The sequence below is a fragment of the Gossypium raimondii genome, chromosome 8 (assembly GCF_025698545.1).
Source record: "Gossypium raimondii isolate GPD5lz chromosome 8, ASM2569854v1, whole genome shotgun sequence".
NCBI lineage: Eukaryota > Viridiplantae > Streptophyta > Magnoliopsida > Malvales > Malvaceae > Gossypium > Gossypium raimondii.
The window spans coordinates 21,304,860-21,326,121 of NC_068572.1; the positions used below are offsets into that span (position 1 = coordinate 21,304,860).

Consider the following 21,262-nt stretch of genomic DNA (forward strand, 5'->3'; position numbering starts at 1 on the left):
TTGAATCGATTATTGTGAGACCTACCATTGCTGCAAACAATTTTGAACTTAAGCCGAACATAATTCAGATGGCTATTTCCATTCTCTTACGGTTATTGTGAGACCTACTATACGCTTACGGTTATTCCCATTCTCTTTGAGGAGTAAGGAAAAATAGTGGTCGAATTCACTTCCACGGAGTTCTATCACTACTTGGGCACAAATGACTGAAAAATTTCTATTGACGTACTTCCCACTGGCTAAAACAACTAAGTTTAGGAACGACATATCTTCTTTTGCTTAAATTGACTTGGAGACATTATATGATGCATGGGAGAAATGTAAAGATCTATTGAGAATGTGCCCTCATCATGGGTTACCTTTTTGGTTGCAAGTTCAAACCTTCTACATTGGTTTGAATCTTTCGACTAAGCAGTTAATTGATGCAATACCTGGCGAAACATTGAATAATAAAACACCCGAGGAAGCTTATAAATTTATTGAGGAGATGTCACTGAATAACTATCAGTGGAAAGTCATGAGAACAAAACTGATGAAAGCAGCCGATGTTTTTAATCTAGATGTAGTTGCTATATTGTCAAGCCAGGTGGAAGCCTTGAATAAGAAATTTGATGGTTCGAATTTTTCTATACAGGTGAATCTAGTGATGCAATACGATGCAAATGGAGTGGGTATTATTAATTCAAAATGTTTACCTTTCGGTTCTAGCATGGAGAATGAGCAAGTCAAATTTATGGGTAACAATTCTAGACTTCAAAATAACCCTTATAGCAATAACTATAATACAGGTTGAAGGAACCATCCAAATTTCTCTTGGGGTGGTCAAGGAAATCAAAGGTCATAACCTCCTCTGGGTTTTCAGCAACCTTATTAGCAAGAGAAGAAATTGAACCTTGAAGAGATGTTGGAAAAATTTATTTCAGTGTTAGAAACTCGATTTCAAAATAGTGAGATAGCTTTGAAAAATCAGTAAGCATCAATTCAAGGGATTGAAAATCAAATTGGACAACTTGCAAAATTAGTTTCAGAAAGACCACGAGGTAGCCTACCTAGCAATATTGAAACTAACCCAATGGAGCAACTTCAAACAATCATTGTTCGAAGCATGGAAGGATTAGTCGAACCTAATCAGAAACCAAAACTAGAAGCTATTGAGAAAAATGATGAGGTTAAGGAAAACAAGGAAGAGCAAAATCTGGTGGTTAGAAAATACAAACCTCAAATTCCATATCCAACAAAATTGAAGAGAGACTGCAAAAACAAACAATATGGTAAATTTCTTCAACTTTTAAAAATTGCACATTAACTTACCATTTGTTGAAGCCCTTTCACAGATGCCAAAGTATGTAAAATTTTTAAAGGAACTGTTAACAAACAAGAGGAAGTTAGACGACTCGTCAATTGTGGAGCTCAATGTAGTTTGCTCGGCCATTCTCCAAAACAAACTACCCAACAAACTTAAAGATCTAGGGATTTTTACTATTCTTTGTCTCATTAGTAGTTTGAATGTTGAAAATGCTTTGGCTGATTTAAGACTAGTATAAATGTCATGCCTTATAAGATGTTTAAACAACTTGGTCTAACCCAAACCCACTAGGATGAGCATTCAATTAGCAGATAGATCAATTAGATATCCTAGGAGTATTATTAAGGATGTACTTGTAAAAATGGATAAATTTATATTCCTGTTGATAAATTTATATTTAGTGAGGATGTCCATTCTTGTTGATTTTGAATTTAATGTGATTATTTTGATAAGGGGAGACACCTACGTATTTTGTGCTTTAAAATTTTAGACTTGGACTGCTTGAATCTTTAGTATCCCTTTGGCTAAATTTCCAATGCATGATTGTTTGCGAATTATCTTAAAACATGATTGATGAAAACAACAAATTGAGAATGTTAACTTTAATGTGGGTTGAGGAACACCGTGCCTCAATGTCGCGAGACAAAACTTCAAATTCAAAAACCTGGAGCATTCAAAGTACAGATATGCGACATCGAAATCAGGTTTGCTATTCCAGATTAAAATTTTTGCGTGACCCGACTATTTAGTACATATACTAACAATTTTTTAAAACCTAATTCGTACCCTTAATCACTCTCTAAACATCTTTTAAGCACTCCTAAAGGCAATCATACCCTTCTTCACTCTTCGTTAATTCGAATTTTTGCCGTTCATCGTTAGCGTGATGCTCTTATTCGCACAATTACCACCCTCGCCGCTGGTCTCCTTTTTGACAGCCAAATTTATTAACAATTTTTGGTGATAAAAATTCTCACCTTCATTTATTTATTTTTATTTAATCATTTTATAAATTGCTGGATTTGTTTTTTTTATATATATTGCATTATCCATAATGCCGAGAAAATTTTGTAAAAGTGCACAATTGGCCAAATCGGGAGAATTTGTGTAACACCCCTAACCCGTATCCGTCGCCGAATTAGGGTTACGAGGCATTACCGAACAAACACAACCATTTTTTTTAACCAAACTGATCACAACATGAAAATTTAATTACTTTCGCATAGCTATTATAATTTACAATCAAAATGTAATTAATATCGTGCTCAACCTATACATGCCATAAGATTGAGTTCAAACATTTAACAAAATACCAAAAGAAGTCGATAGTGTGATGGACTATGCTGATGATCCCCGAGCTCGTAACGCGTCTCCAAAATCTAAAAAAAAAAAACCAAATGGATAGAAAACAAACAAAGTAAGCTTTTATAGCTTAGTAAGTCTATAGCATAACAACAAAAATATATATATATTAACAAATACTTATAGACAAATGCATACATATTTATCAACAATTAAAACCGAATGTATATACACTTTATTACTTGCATACTTTTGAATTCACATATGTACTTATCATGTGCATAAAATTGATCATACACACACACACACATATATATATATATATATACCAATCACATATTATATTCACTTATATATATATAGACTCATTATGAATTAATACTGAGTACATCGCTAATACATACATTCAATATATATATATATACATATTCATCATATACAAATTAATGAGTACATTTATATATATATCCCAATTGCATCCATAAATAATTATCAAACACATAGGCTCCATGTATATATTTAACAACTGCTTATCCCCATGTGCATTTATAAATTCAACAACCGCATATACCTGATATACATATGCCTTTATCATTTGTATACACCAAATGCATACAATTATGTTTAATCAAATGCAAAAACCGGAATGTAGATGTATACTCACCAAGCATAAAAAAAAAACCTAATATTTATGTATACATCGATTTCATATAACCAAAATCATAGATATATCAATTGCATATTCTCACATAGTTTAAATAGATTCACCGGTACTTAGCCTGCTAGGTTTTAAAACCTGATTCGATACACCGGCTTATAGCCTGCTAGACCTATAGTCCGAAATGTATCACCGGCATTAAGCCTGCTAGACGTAAAGTCTGAATTAATTCACCGGCATTAAGCCTGCTAGGCACATAGCCTGAATTATATCACCAAGCATCCACTCGCTAGACAATAAGTCCGATTTACATTCGATCACTTTATATTAGTCATTCAAACTAACAACCTCATATATTCATTTCCATTCAAGACTTTTGCATGAATAAATTCACATAATCGAAACTTTCTTAAACATATATAAGTTCCATACCTAAATTCATTTCAAGAACATATACGCATATACTTGATTCATCGCATTTCATAATATCTTACACATATATCCTACCTAAATTCGGATTAAGTACCTATTCATGTATGTAAACATATCCAATCAAATATTGCATATACATATATTTTCATCTCACACATAAACATACTTTTCAATACCACATATATACTCATAAATTACATGTCTTAAATTAATTCCAAAGGTTTATACACGTATATACATATATAATGACATATCTAAATTCAATACACAACACATGCACGTATTTTTTTTTGCATGCTTATTCGAATCTATATATATATATACAATTATAACATACATATCACAAATCAAATCCAAGAGTTTATATATATATATATACTTTTATAATCATTCAACCCTTTTATATATATACATATACCTTATACATATCTTTGATTAATCTAATAATTTATACATGTATATACTTATATACCTTCATACTTTAACTAAATTCAAATGACTATATAAGTATATACCTATGATTCAACATGTAACAATAATGCATATAATTCACTCATACTTTTAATTATTTCAACCAACATATTTTCAATTATAATTCATCAAAATACAGCACATATACATACCTATATACTGATTTTTATGACATTAAATAGCTAATAGACTTACCTCGGATATTCGCAGACTCGATCGACTATTCGATTACTTTCGACTTTCCCCGATCTAATTGCATTTTCTTCATTCGTGATCTAAACATATTCAAATTTAACCTCTTATTCATCAAATCATTCAATTTTATCCAAAAACACATAAATGGGCAAATTACCATTTTGCCCCAGACATTTTACACTTTTTGCAATTTAGTCCCTATTGCGTAAAACACAAATTACACAAAATCTCACAACACCATAGTTAGGCCGAATCTTCATTGTATTCATACAAGTCCATGTATTTCATTTATTTCCCATTTTAGTCCCTCAAAAATTTATTTTCACAATTTAGCCCTAAATACTCAAATTCATCAAAAATCCCAAGACAAAACATGTTAATCTAAGACATATCTTCCATTATTCATCATCAAACATCACAAAACACAAATATTCATCAATGACACATTTCAAAATCATCAACAATTCACAAAATTAATACATGGGTTCAAGTATTCAAAGCAACAATCTCAAAACGTAAAATTATCAAAACCAAACAATTTCATACCTTAATCAAGCTAGCAAAGTGTCAAACCCTAAATGCCATGGATGTTTTCTTTCTTTGCAACATTCGCCAACAAAAGAGATGATAATGGCTTGTTTATGTTTTGTTTTATATTACTATACATTATTTATTAATTTACTTATTTAACCTTTAATAATTAATAAACAAAACATATATAATAAGGTTATATTAGTCCTTTGCCACCCACTAACTTACATAGTGGACTATTTGCATTATAAAACCTCTAAGTTATAAAGACAACAACAATTAGGTGCTTTTATAATTAACCCCTAAATTTTCATTTTACGCGATTAAGCCCTTTTATTAAATCGGACACTTAAACGACGAAATTAAAACACGAAAATTTCACACAATCACATACACACAAAATAAACACACATAATAATATTAATAATATTTTTCTAATTCAGATTTGTGGTCCCGAAACCACTGTTCCGATTAGGGTCAAAACCGGGTTGTTACAACTCTCCCCCCTTTAGGGATTTTCGTCCCCGAAAATTCTTACCGGTGAATAGGTTTGGATAACGCTCTTTCATCGTATCTTCTGACTCCCAAGTTGCTTCCTCAATTCCGTGCTTATGCCACAATACTTTAACTAACGGAATTTTCTTATTCCGTAATTCTTTGATCTCCCGAACCAAAATACTAATCGGTTTTTCTTCATATGACATATCAGAATTAATTTCAATCTTCGTCGGACTAATCACATGCGAAGGATCAAATCGGTATCTACGGAGCATCGAAACATGGAATACATTATGAATCTTTTCTAACTCAGGCGGTAACATCAATCTATAAGCAACGGTCCCACACGCCTATAATCTCATACGGTCCAATGAATCTCGGACTCAATTTGCCTTTACGATCGAATCAATATTTTCTTCCACGGTGAGACTTTTAAAACACTTTATCCCCGATCCGAAACTCTATATCCTTTCTTTTCAAATCCGCATAAGATTTTCGACGATCCGATGCTGATTTCAGACTATCCCGAATCACTTTCACTTTCTGTTCAGTTTCTTTAATCAGATCAACCCTGTATTTTATTTTCACTGAGCTCGGTCCAATACAGTGGTGTACGACATTTACGACCGTACAAAGCCTCATAAGGTGCCATTTTGATACTAGATTGAAAGTCGTTATTATAAGCAAATTCAATCAAAGGTAAATATCTTTCCCAAGTACCTTCAAACTCGAGAATGCAACATCTCAACATATCCTCAAGTATCCGAATGATTCGCCAGATTGACCGTCATTTTTGAGATGAAAAGTGCTAAAATGTAGCTTCGCACCTAAAGCATCTTGTAATTTCTTCCAAAACCGCGATGTAAATCTCGGTCTCGTCTCAAATAATAGAAATAGGCACTCCATGCAATCTCACAATCGAGAAATGTACAATTCAAGCAAGTTTATCAAGTGAATAATCAATACGAACCGAACAAAGTGAGCCGATTTTGTCAATCTATCAACAACAACCCAAATTGCATCTTTCATCGGGTGTCAATGGTAAACCGGATACAAAATCCATCGTAACTCTGTCCCATTTCCACTCAGGTATCATGATCGGCTGAAGCAACCCAGATGGTACCTGATGCTCGGCTTTAACTTGCTGACAAATTAAACATTTCGAAACAAAGTCAGAAATGTCTCGTTTCATACCATGCCACCAATAGTGCTGTTTCAGATCGTTATACATTTTCGTACTTCCCGGATGAACCAAAAGTCGGCTATTATGAGCTTCATTCAAAATCACTTGTATTAACTTCGAATTTCTCGGAACATATAATCGATTTCTGAATCTCAAACAATCTTCAGCATCAACTAGAAATTCTGAATCAACATTTAAGTCACACTGAGTTCGTTTTGCAAGTAAATCATTATCGACTTTCTGAGCTTCACAAATCTGTTGAACAAATAACGGTTTTGCTTTCAACTCAGCTACTATCGCACCATCATCGACATAACCATATGTGCGCTCATTGCACGCAAAGCAAACAAAGTGATTTTCGACTTAGGGCATCAAGAACAACATTAGACTTTCCGGATGATAGTCAATCACAAGCTCGTAATCTTTCCAAGCAATTCTAACCATCGACGCTGTCTCAAATTCAGATCTTTCTGAGTCATCAAATATTTCAGGCTTTTGTGATCGGAATAAACATGACATCTTTCGCCAAACAGATAGTGACGCCATATTTTTAACGCAAATACAATGCGGCCAATTCCAGATCATGCGTCGGATAGTTCTTTTCATGCGGCTTTAACTATCTTGAGGCATAGGCTACAACTTTGCCTTCCTGCATCAAAACACAACCCAAACCATTTAAAGATGCATCACTATAGATAACAAACTCTTTACCCGATTCGGGCTGAACTAAGATGGAGCTTCAGTCAAAAGAACTTTCAACTGATCAAAGCTTTTCTGACACCTTTCTGACCACTCGAATTTAACGTCTTTTTGTAGTAGCTTTGTCATCGGGGTCGCAATCATAGAGAACCCTTTCACGAACCGTCCATAATAACCGGTGAGCCCCAGAAAACTTCGAACTTCAGAGACATTTCTCGGAGGTTTCCAATCAAGTATAGCTGAAATTTTACTTGGATCAACCCGAATACCCGATGCTGACACAACATGGCCCAGAAAACTAACTTCACGTAACCAGAACTCGCATTTACTGAACTTTGCATACAATCGCTTATCTCACAAAGTTTGTAAAACAAGTCTCGATGTTCAAAGATGCTCGGTTTCATCATGAGAGTAGATCAAAATATCATCTATAAATACTACCACAAACCGATCCAGATGCTGTCTAAAAATCCGATTCATCAAATCCATGAAAACAACAGGTGCATTAGTAAGTCCAAAAGGCATAACCAAGAACTCATAATGTCCGTACCTCGCTCGGAAGCGCCTTTGGCACATCGAGTCTTTAACTCAAGAATCGATAGTAGCGACCTCGATCTATCTTCGAAAACACAGTAGCCCCTTTCAACTGATCGAACAAATCATCAATCCGTGGTAACGGATACTTATTCTTTATAGTCACCTTATTGAGTTGCCGGTAATCAATGCACATTCTCATCGTTCCGTCTTTCTTTTTCACAAATAGAACTGGTGCACCCCAAGGAGAGAAACTCGGTCGTGCAAAACCTTTATCAGTCAACTCTTGCAACTGCACTTTCAATTCTTTTAATTCGGTAGGTGCCATACGATGCACGGAGCTATCGAGATTGAGTCGCCCCGGTACTAACTCAATACCAAACTCTACCTCTCGAATAGGTGGCAAACCCGTAATTCTTCTGAAACACGCCTAAATACTCACACACCATCGGCATGATTCAATCTTCTCTTCGGTCACTTTACTATCAAGAACAAATGCAAGGTAAGCTTCACAACCTTTTCTCACATACTTCGAGCCGACATCGAGGATATTATTGCCGGTAAACCCTTCAGATCATTAGATTCAATCCGAATAATCTCATCATTCGACATCAGTAGATCAATAGTTTTCCGCTTGCGCTTACTATAGCATCATCTGAGTTAACCAATCCATACCGTAATTATATCAAACTCGTCGAATGGTAACAACATCAAATCACCGAAAACATAAATCTCGAATCATCAACGGACAATTCTTGCACACTTTGTCAACCAAAACACACCGCCCGGGGGTTCGATACTTTAATTACAAACTCAAGAGACTCAACAGCAAAGTCTTCATGAATACTAAAGTCTCACACACATAAGAATGAGTCGAACCAGATCAATCAATGCAATAACGTTAGTATCATAAAGAGTGAAAGTACCGTAATAACATCCGAGAAGAAGCCTCCTCCCGAGCACGGATGGCATATGCTCGGCAGTGCACGAGCCTCGATCGAATCGCCGTGTCCTTTGTTCCTCTCGATCGCCACTTACATTACTCAAATGCCTCGGCGGTCTACCTCGTACGGGCACATTACTCGGTCTGGTATTCTGCATGGTGTTTTGCTCAGCTACCATCGGACAGTCTCGAATGAAATGATCCTTTGAACCACACTTAAAGCAAGATCGATCATGTAATCTGCAATCTCCAGGATGCCATTTCCCACAATGCTTGCACTCTGATCTATTTTGTTGAACACTACCAATGCTAGCAACTGAAGTAGCTCGTGAACTCACAGGGGGTCGATCTCGATCATACTTAAGAAACCCTGCAGTAGCTTTAGATCGGCTATGATCCTCTCTGGATTTTCATGAAGTCGACTGGAACGATTTACTAAATGATCGTTTACGGAAATCTCGAGCTTCATAGTCAGCTTTCCTCTTCTCTTTCCCGAGCTCTTCAGCTTTACAAGCTCGTTCAACAAGTACTACGAACTCCTTTATCTCAAGTATGCCCACTAAAAGTTTAATATCTTCATTCACCCATCTTCAAATCTTTTACACATAATAGCTTCAAATAAACACACTCTCGAGCATATCTCTGAGTCTCACAAATTTCCGCTCATATTCATCACCGTCATCCGACCTGTTTCAATTCAAGAAATTCCTTACGTTTTATCAATGAATCTCGATCGATGTATTTCTTACTAACTCACCGAAAGAATTCCTGTGTCACTCGCTCTTTCGGAACCACCGATACTAGTGTATTCCACCGGTGATATGCAAGTGTCCCGTAGCAAAGATATGGCACATTTCAAGCACTCATCGGGGTGCAAGATAACTCATGAAACACTCGAATAGTATTATCAAGCGTAATAATTCATTCGCCAAGATCATCATCATCAAGAGCTCGAACTCTTCGACCCGTGTTTTCGAATTTTGTCAACAGGAGGCTTAAGTAATCTCATCGGATCACTTACATGAGGTATAACAGAATCAAGATGGATTAGTCGGGGTGGGGTTGTTGTGCAACCGGATTAGTTCGGACATATTGAGTAAACCGGTCATTCATCATTTGGTAGAAGGCTTGTTTAGCCTCTCCTCCGGTTACTCGAGGTCATCGAGAATCTACGGCTCTGTCCCTTGCGCGGAGCGGTGCTATACTCTCAACATCATCGGCTACGGCTCGACGGGATCCATTACTATACGAAAACACATTTTTAGACACATCAGTCATCGACTATCCCGATATAAAAATATGGCATGTATAGCTAGACTCATACATGCTACGTTAGTCCGAGAATCGACTAAACCGTAGCTCTGATACCAATAAAATGTAACACCCCTAACCCGTATCCGTCGCCGAATTAGGGTTACGAGGCATTACCGAACAAACACAACCATTTTTTTAACCAAACCGATCACAACATGAAAATTTAATTACTTTCGATAGCTATTATAATTTACAATCAAAATGTAATTAATATCGTGCTCAACCTATACATGCCATAAGATTGAGTTCAAACATTTAACAAAATACCAAAAGAAGTCGATAGTGTGATGGACTATGCTGATGATCCCCGAGCTCGTAACGCGTCTCCAAAATCTAAAAAAAAAACAAATGGATAGAAAACAAACAAAGTAAGCTTTTATAGCTTAGTAAGTCTATAGCATAACAACAAAAATATATATATATTAACAAATACTTATAGACAAATGCATACATATTTATCAACAATTAAAAACCGAATGTATATACACTTTATTACTTGCATACTTTCGAATTCACATATGTACTTATCATGTGCATAAAATTGATCATACACACACACACACATATATATATATATATACCAATCACATATTATATTCACTTATATATATATAGACTCATTATGAATTAATACTGAGTACATCGCTAATACATACATTCAATATATATATATATATACATATTCATCATATACAAATTAATGAGTACATTTATATATATATCCCAATTGCATCCATAAATAATTATCAAACACATAGGCTCCATGTATATATTTAACAACTGCATATCCCCATGTGCATTTATAAATTCAACAACCGCATATACTTGATATACATATGCCTTTATCATTTGTATACACCAAATGCATACAATTATGTTTAATCAAATGCAAAAACCGGAATGTAGATGTATACTCACCAAGCATAAAAAACCTAATATTTATGTATACATCGATTTCATATAACCAAAATCATAGATATATCAATTGCATATTCTCACATAGTTTAAATAGATTCACCGGTACTTAGCCTGCTAGGTTTTAAAACCTGATTCGATACACCAGCTTATAGCCTGCTAGACCTATAGTCCGAAATGTATCACCGGCATTAAGCACGCTAGACGTAAAGTCCGAATTAATTCACCGGCATTAAGCACGCTAGGCACATAGCTCGAATTATATCACCAAGCATCCACACTGCTAGACAATAAGTCCGATTTACATTCGATCACTTTATATTAGTCATTCAAACTAACAACCTCATATATTCATTTCCATTCAAGACTTTTGCATGAATAAATTCACATAATCGAAACTTTCTTAAACATATATAAGTTCCATACCTAAATTCATTTCAAGAACATATACGCATATACTTGATTCATCGCATTTCATAATATCTTACATATATCCTTCCTAAATTCGGATTAAGTACCTATTCATGTATGTAAACATATCCAATCAAATATTGCATATACATATATTTTCATCTCACACATAAACATACTTTTCAATACCACATATATACTCATGAATTACATGTCTTAAATTAATTCCAAAGGTTTATACACGTATATACATATATAATGACATATCTAAATTCAATACACAACACATGCACGTATTTTTTTTGCATGCTTATTAGAATATATATATATATATATACAATTATAACATACATATCACAAATCAAATCCAAGAGTTTATATAGATATATATATACTTTTATAATCATTCGAACCCTTTTATATATATACATATACCTTATACATATCTTTGATTAATCTAATAATTTATACATGTATATACTTATATACCTTCATACTTTAACTAAATTCAAATGACTATATAAGTATATACCTATGATTCGAACATGTAACAATAATGCATATAATTCACTCATACTTTTAATTATTTCAACCAACATATTTTCAATTATAATTGATCAAAATACAACACATATACATACCTATATACTGATTTTTATGACATTAAATAGCTAATAGACTTACCTCGGATATCCGCAGACTCGATCGACTATTCGATTACTTTCGACTTTCCCCTAACTAATTCTGTTTTCTTCAGTTCGCGATCTAAACATATTCAAATTTAACCTCTTATTCATCAAATCATTCAATTTTATCCAAAACACATAAATGGGCAAATTACCATTTTGCCCCGGACATTTTACACTTTTTGCAATTTAGTCCCTATTAAGTAAAACACAAATTACACAAAATCTCACAACACCATAGTTAGGCGAATCTTCATTGTATTCATACAAGTCCATGTATTTCATTTATTTCCCATTTTAGTCCTCAAAATTTATTTTCACAATTTAGCCCTAAATACTCAAATTCATCAAAATCCCAAGACAAAACATGTTAATCTAAGACATATCTTCCATTATTCATCATCAAACATCACAAAACACAAATATTCATCAATGACACATTTCAAAATCATCAACAATTCACAAAATTAATACATGGGTTCAAGTACTCAAAGCAACAATCTCAAAACGTAAAAATTATCAAAACCAAACAATTTCATACCTTAATCAAGCTAGCAAAGTGTGAAACCCTAAATGCCATGGATGTTTTCTTTCTTTGCAACATTCGCCAACAAAAGAGATGATAATGGCTTGTTTATGTTTTGTTTTATTATACTATACATTATTTATTAATTTACTTATTTAACCTTTAATAATTAATAAACAAAACATATATAATAAGGTTATATTAGTCCTTTGCCACCCACTAACTTACATAGTGGACTATTTGCATTATAAAATCTCTAAGTTATAAAGACAACAACAATTAGGTGCTTTTATAATTAACCCTAAATTTTCATTTTACGCGATTAAGCCCTTTTATTAAATCGGACACTTAAACGATTTAAATTAAAACACGAAAATTTCACACAATCACATACACACAAAATAAACACACATAATAATATTAATAATATTTTTCTAATTCAGATTTGTGGTCCCGAAACCCTTTGTTCGATTAGGGTCAAAACCGGTTGTTACAACTCTCTCCCCCTTTAGGGATTTTCGTCCCCGAAAATTCTTACCGGTGAATAGGTTTGGATAACGCTCTTTCATCGTATCTTCTGACTCCCAAGTTGCTTCCTCAATTCCGTGCTTATGCCACAATACTTTAACTAACGAAATTTTCTTATTCCGTAATTCTTTGATCTCCCGAGCCAAAATACTAATCGGTTTTTCTTCATATGACATATCAGAATTAATTTCAATCTCTGTCGGACTAATCACATGCGAAGGATCAGATCGGTATCTACGGAGCATCGAAACATGGAATACATTATGAATCTTTTCTAACTCAAAGCAGTAACATCAATCTATAAGCAACCGGTCCCACACGCCTATAATCTCATACGGTCCAATGAATCTCGGACTCAATTTGCCTTTACGAACGAATCAATATTTTCTTCCACGGTGAGACTTTTAAAAACACTTTATCCCCGATCTGAAACTCTATATCCTTTCTTTTCAAATCCGCATAAGATTTCTTACAATCCGATGCTGATTTCAGACTATCCTGAATCACTTTCACTTTCTGTTCAGTCTCTTTAATCAGATCAACCCCGTGTATTTTATTTTCACTGAGCTCGGTCCAATACAGTGGTGTACGACATTTACGACCGTACAAAGCCTCATAAGGTGCCATTTTGATACTAGATTGAAAGCTGTTATTATAAGCAAATTCAATCAAAGGTAAATATGTTTCCCACGTACCTTCAAACTCGAGAATGCAACATCTCAACATATCCTCATGTATCTGAATGATTCGCTCAGATTGACCGTCTGTTTGCGGATGAAAAGCTGTGCTAAAATGTAGCCGCACCTAAAGCATCTTGTAATTTCTTCCAAAATCGCGATGTAAATCTCGGCCTCCGTCTCAAATAATAGAAATAGGCACTCTGTGCAATCTCACAATCGAGAAATGTACAATTCAGCAAGTTTATCAAGTGAATAATCAATACTGAACCGAACAAAGTGAGCCGATTTTGTCAATCTATCAACAACAACCCAAATTGCATCTTTCTTCTTTGGGTGTCAATGGTAAATCGGATACAAAATCCATCGTAACTCGTCCCATTTCCACTCAGGTATCATGATCGGTCAAGCAACCCAGATGGTACCGATGCTCGGCTTTAACTTGTCGACAAATTAAACATTTCGAAACAAAGTCAGAAATGTCTCGTTTCATACCATGCCACCAATAGTGCTGTTTCAGATCGTTATACATTTTCGTACTTCCCGGATGAACCGAAAGTCGGCTATTATGAGCTTCATTCAAAATCATTTGTATTAACTTCGAATTTCTCGGAACATATAAGCGATTTCTGAATCTCAAACAATCTTCAGCATCAACTAGAAATTCTGAATCAACATTTAAGTCACACTGAGTTCGTTTTGCAAGTAAATCATTATCGACTTTCTGGGCTTCACAAATCTGTTGAACAAATAACGGTTTTGCTTTCAACTCAGCTACTATCGCACCATCATCAGACATAACCATATGTGCGTTCATTGCACGCAAAGCAAATAGTGATTTTTGACTTAGGGCATCAGCAACAACATTAGACTTTCCCGGATGATAGTCAATCACAAGCTCGTAATCTTTCAGTAATTCTAACCATCGACGCTGTCTCAAATTCAGATCTTTTTGAGTCATCAAATATTTCAGGCTTTTGTGATCGGAATAAACATGACATCTTTCGCCAAACAGATAGTGACGCCATATTTTTAACGCAAATACAATAGCGGCCAATTCCAGATCATGCGTCGGATAGTTCTTTTCATGCGGCTTTAACTGTCTTGAGGCATAGGCTACAACTTTGCCTTCCTGCATCAAAACACAACCCAAACCATTTAAAGATGCATCACTATAGATAACAAACTCTTTACCCGATTCGGGCTGAACTAAGACTGGAGCTTCAGTCAAAAGAACTTTCAACTGATCAAAGCTTTTCTGACACCTTTCTGACCACTCGAATTTAACGCCTTTTTGTAGTAGCTTTGTCATCGGGGTCGCAATCATAGAGAACCCTTTCACGAACCGTCCATAATAACCGGCGAGCCCCATAAAACTTCGAACTTCAGAGACATTTCTCGGAGGTTTCCAATCAAGTATAGCTGAAATTTTACTTGGATCAACCCGAATACCCGATGCTGACACAACATGGCCCAGAAAACTAACTTCACGTAACCAGAACTCGCATTTACTGAACTTTGCATACAACTGTTTATCTCACAAAGTTTGTAAAACAAGTCTCAGATGTTCAGCATGCTCGGTTTCATCATGAGAGTAGATCAAAATATCATCTATAAATACTACCACAAACCGATCCAGATGCTGTCTAAAAATCCGATTCATCAAATCCATGAAAACAGCAGGTGCATTAGTAAGTCCAAAAGGCATAACCAAGAACTCATAATGTTCGTACCTCGTTCGGAAGCGATCTTTGGCACATCGAGTCTTTAACTCAAGAATCGATAGTAGCGACCTCGATCTATCTTCGAAAACACAGTAGCCCCTTTCAACTGATCGAACAAATCATCAATCCGTGGTAACGGATACTTATTCTTTATAGTCACCTTATTGAGTTGCCGGTAATCAATGCACATTCTCATCATTCCATCTTTCTTTTTCACAAATAGAACTGGTGCACCCCAAGGAGAGAAACTCGGTCGTGCAAAACCTTTATTAGTCAACTCTTGCAACTGCACTTTCAATTCTTTTAATTCGGTAGGTGCCATACGGTACGGAGCTATCGAGATTGGAGTCGTCCCTGGTACTAACTCAATACCAAACTCTACCTCTCGAATAGGTGGCAAACCCGTAATTCTTGGAAACACGTCTAAATACTCACACACCATCGCACAGATTCAATCTTCTCTTCGGTCACTTTACTATCAAGAACAAATGCAAGGTAAGCTTCACAACCTTTTCTCACATACTTCTGAGCCGACATCGAGGATATTATTGCTGGTAAACCCTTCAGATCATTAGATTCAATCCGAATAATCTCATCATTCTGACACCGTAGATCAATAGTTTTCCGTTTGCAGTTTACTATAGCATCATACAGAGTTAACCAATCCATACCCAGAATTATATCAAACTCGTCGAATGGTAACAACATCAAATCAGCTGGAAAACATAAATCTCGAATCATCAACGGACAATTCTTGCACACTTTGTCAACCAAAACACACCGGCCCAGGGGGTTCGATACTTTAATTACAAACTCAGTAGACTCAACAGGCAAAGTCTTACTGAATACTAAAGTCTCACACACATAAGAATGAGTCGAACTAGGATCAATCAATGCAATAACGTTAGTATCATAAAGAGTGAAAGTACCAGTAATAACATCTGGAGAAGAAGCCTCCTCCCGAGCACGGATGGCATATGCTCTGGCAGGTGCACGAGCCTCAGATCGAACTGCCGTGTCCTTTGTTCCTTTCTGACTGCCACTTACATTACTCAAATGCCTCGGCGGTCTACCTCGTACGGGCACATTACTCGGTCTGGTATTCTGTACGGTGTTTTGCTCAGCTACCATCGGACAGTCTCGAATGAAATGATCCTTTGAACCACACTTAAAGCAAGATCGATCATGTAATCTGCAATCTCCAGGATGCCATTTCCCACAATGCTTTCACTCTGATCTATTTTGTTGAACACTACCAACGCTAGCAACTGAAGTAGCTCGTGAACTCACAGGGGGTCGATCTCGATCATACTTAGGAAACCCTGCAGTAGCTTTAGATCGGCTATGATCCTCTCTGGATTTTCTTGAAGTCGATCGAACGATTTACTAAATGATCGTTTACGAAATCTCGAGCTTCATAGTCACTTTCCTCTTCTCTTCCCGAGCTCTTCACTTTACAAGCTCGTTCAACAAGTACTACGAACTCCTTTATCTCAAGTATGCCCACTAACGGTTTAATATCTTCATTCACCCATCTTCAAATCTTTTTACATAATAGCTTCAATGAAACACACTCTCGAGCATATCTCTGAGTCTCACAAATTTCCGTTCATATTCTGTCACTGTCATCCGACCCTGTTTCAATTCAAGAAATTCCTTACGTTTCTGATCAATGAATCTCTGACTGATGTATTTCTTACGGAACTCAGTCTGAAAGAATTCCCAGGTCACTCGCTCTTTTGGAACCACCGATACTAGTGTATTCCACCAATGATATGCAGTGTCCCGTAGCAAAGATATGGTACATTTCAAGCACTCATCAGGGGTGCAAGATAACTCATGAAACACTCGAATAGTATTATCAAGCCAGAATTCAGCTCGCTCAGCATCATCATCATCAGTAGCTCTGAACTCTTCGGCCCCGTGTTTTCGAATTTTGTCAACAGGAGGCTTAAGTAATCTCATCGGATCACTTACATGAGGTATAACAGGAATCGAAGATGGATTAGTCGGGGGTGGGGGTTGTTGTGCAACCGAATTAGTTCGGACATATTGAGTAAACCAGTCATTCATCATTTGGTAGAAGGCTTGTTTAGCCTCTCCCTCCTGGTTACTCGAGGTCGGTCGAGAATCTACCGGCTCTGTCCCTTGCGCGGGAGCAGGCGCTATACTCTCAACATCATCGGCTATGGCTCGATCGGGATCCATTACTATACGAAAACACATTTTTAGACATCAGCAGTCATCACACTATCCCGATATAAAAATATGACATGTATAGCTAGACTCATACATGCTACGTTAGTCCGAGAATCGACTAAACCGTAGCTCTGATACCAATAAAATGTAACACCCCTAACCCGTATCCGTCGCCGAATTAGGGTTACGAGGCATTACCGAACAAACACAACCATTTTTTTTAACCAAACTGATCACAACATGAAAATTTAATTACTTTCGCATAGCTATTATAATTTACAATCAAAATGTAATTAATATTGTGCTCAACCTATACATGCCATAAGATTGAGTTCAAACATTTAACAAAATACCAAAAGAAGTCGATAGTGTGATGGACTATCTTGATGATCCCCGAGCTCGTAACGCGTCTCCAAAATCTAAAAAAAACAAATGGATAGAAAACAAACAAAGTAAGCTTTTATAGCTTAGTAAGTCTATAGCATAACAACAAAATATATATATATTAACAAATACTTATAGACAAATGCATACATATTTATCAACAATTAAAACCGAATGTATATACACTTTATTACTTGCATACTTTCAATTCACATATGTACTTATCATGTGCATAAAATTGATCAGACACACACACACACACATATATATATATACCAATCACATATTATATTCACTTATATATATATAGACTCATTATGAATTAATACCGAGTACATCGCTAATACATACATTCAATATATATATATATATACATATTCATCATATACAAATTAATGAGTACATTTATATATATATCCCAATTGCATCCATAAATAATTATCAAACACATAGGCTCCATGTATATATTTAACAACTGCATATCCCCATGTGCATTTATAAATTCAACAACCGCATATACGATATACATATGCCTTTATCATTTGTATACACCAAATGCATACAATTATGTTTAATCAAATGCAAAACCGAATGTAGATGTATACTCACCAAGCATAAAAAAAACCTAATATTTATGTATACATCGATTTCATATAACCAAAATCATAGATATATCAATTGCATATTCTCACATAGTTTAAATAGATTCACCGGTACTTAGCCCGCTAGGTTTTAAAACTCGATTCAATACAAACTTATAGCCCGCTAGACCTATAGTCCGAAATGTATCACGGCATTAAGCACGCTAGACGTAAAGTCGAATTAATTCACCAGGCATTAAGCACGCTAGGCACATAGCCTGAATTATATCACCGGCATCCAGCCTGCTAGACAATAAGTCTGATTTACATTCGATCACTTTATATTAGTCATTCAAACTAACAACCTCATATATTCATTTCCATTCAAGACTTTTGCATGAATAAATTCACATAATCGAAACTTTCTTAAACATATATAAGTTCCATACCTAAATTCATTTCAAGAACATATACGCATATACTTGATTCATCGCATTTCATAATATCTTACACATATATCCTACCTAAATTCGGATTAAGTACCTATTCATGTATGTAAACATATCCAATCAAATATTGCATATACATATATTTTCATCTCACACATAAACATACTTTTCAATACCACATATATACTCATGAATTACATGTCTTAAATTAATTCCAAAGGTTTATACACGTATATACATATATAATGACATATCTAAATTCAATACACAACACATGCACGTATTTTTTTTGCATGCTTATTCGAATATATATATATATATACAATTATAACATACATATCACAAATCAAATCCAAGAGTTTATATATATATATATATATACTTTTATAATCATTCGAACCCTTTTATATATATACATATACCTTATACATATCTTTGATTAATCTAATAATTTATACATGTATATACTTATATACCTTCATACTTTAACTAAATTCAAATGACTATATAAGTATATACCTATGATTCGAACATGTAACAATAATGCATATAATTCACTCATACTTTTAATTATTTCAACCAACATATTTTCAATTATAATTCATCAAAATACAGCACATATACATACCTATATACTGATTTTTATGACATTAAATAGCTAATAGACTTACCTCGGATATCCGCAGACTCGATCGACTATTCGATTACTTTCGACTTTCCCCGATCTAATTCTGTTTTCTTCAGTTCGCGATCTAAACATATTCAAATTTAACCCTCTTATTCATCAAATCATTCAATTTTATCCAAAAACACATAAATGGGCAAATTACCATTTTGCCCCAAACATTTTACACTTTTTACAATTTAGTCCCTATTGCGTAAAACACAAATTACACAAAATCTCACAACACCATAGTTAGGCCGAATCTTCATTGTATTCATACAAGTCCATGTATTTCATTTATTTCCCATTTTAGTCCCTCAAAAATTTATTTTCACAATTTAGCCCTAAATACTCAAATTCATCAAAAATCCCAAGACAAAACATGTTAATCTAAGACATATCTTCCATTATTCATCATCAAACATCACAAAACACAAATATTCATCAATGACACATTTCAAAATCATCAACAATTCACAAAATTAATACATGGGTTCTGAAGTATTCAAAGCAACAATATCAAAAACGTAAAAATTATCAAAAACCAAAATAATTTCATACCTTAATCAAGCTAGCAAAGTGCCGAAACCCTAAATGCCATGGATGTTTTCTTTCTTTGCAACATTCGGCCAACAAAAGAGATGATAATGGCTTGTTTATGTTTTGTTTTATTATACTATACATTATTTATTAATTTACTTATTTAACCTTTAATAATTAATAAACAAAACATATATAATAAGGTTATATTAGTCCTTTGCCACCCACTAACTTACATAGTGGACTATTTGCATTATAAAACCTCTAAGTTATAAAGACAACAACAATTAGGTGCTTTTATAATTAACCCCTAAATTTTCATTTTACGCGATTAAGCCCTTTTATTAAATCGGACACTTAAACGACGAAATTAAAACACAAAAATTTCACACAATCACATACACACAAAATAAACACACATAATAATATTAATAATATTTTTCTAATTCGGATTTGTGGTCCCGAAACCACTGTTCCGATTAGGGTCAAAACCGAGTTGTTACAATTTGATTCTACCCGATTCCAAAGTCAAGAAATTGAAAAATACTTCTTCGAAAACCAGGATAAAAACATTTATCCAGGAACGCAGTTTCGACTCATCATTCAATTTGAACGACAAAATTTGGGATTTAATTCGAGCCAACTAATGGATCGACTTTTCTTTAACATTTAAAGATTTGGAGATAGACTTAGTGGTGTATGAATTTAACATTCATTAAAGGAATGGGAAAAGTATAAATCCCAACATGACGTGCACACTCACATAATTGTCTGAGGTGAGGAGGTCCAATCACCCATCGGGAAATTCGTAATATTTATAATGCACTGTAGTATGTCTCCGATACGTTAGACGTGCTAGATATTGATTATTTTAGAGACATTGATATGGATAAGATTTGTAAATATTTAGCC

At 34.8% G+C, this 21,262-nt stretch overlaps 1 non-coding gene across 1 annotated transcript; it reads right to left on the reverse strand.

The window, feature by feature from the left end:
• Positions 1 to 250: 250 nt before the first annotated feature.
• LOC128032232 (small nucleolar RNA R71) lies at positions 251 to 357 on the reverse strand. The gene has a single exon (XR_008188360.1). It is a non-coding gene; the product is annotated as a small nucleolar RNA R71 (small nucleolar RNA).
• Positions 358 to 21,262: the final 20,905 nt, after the last annotated feature.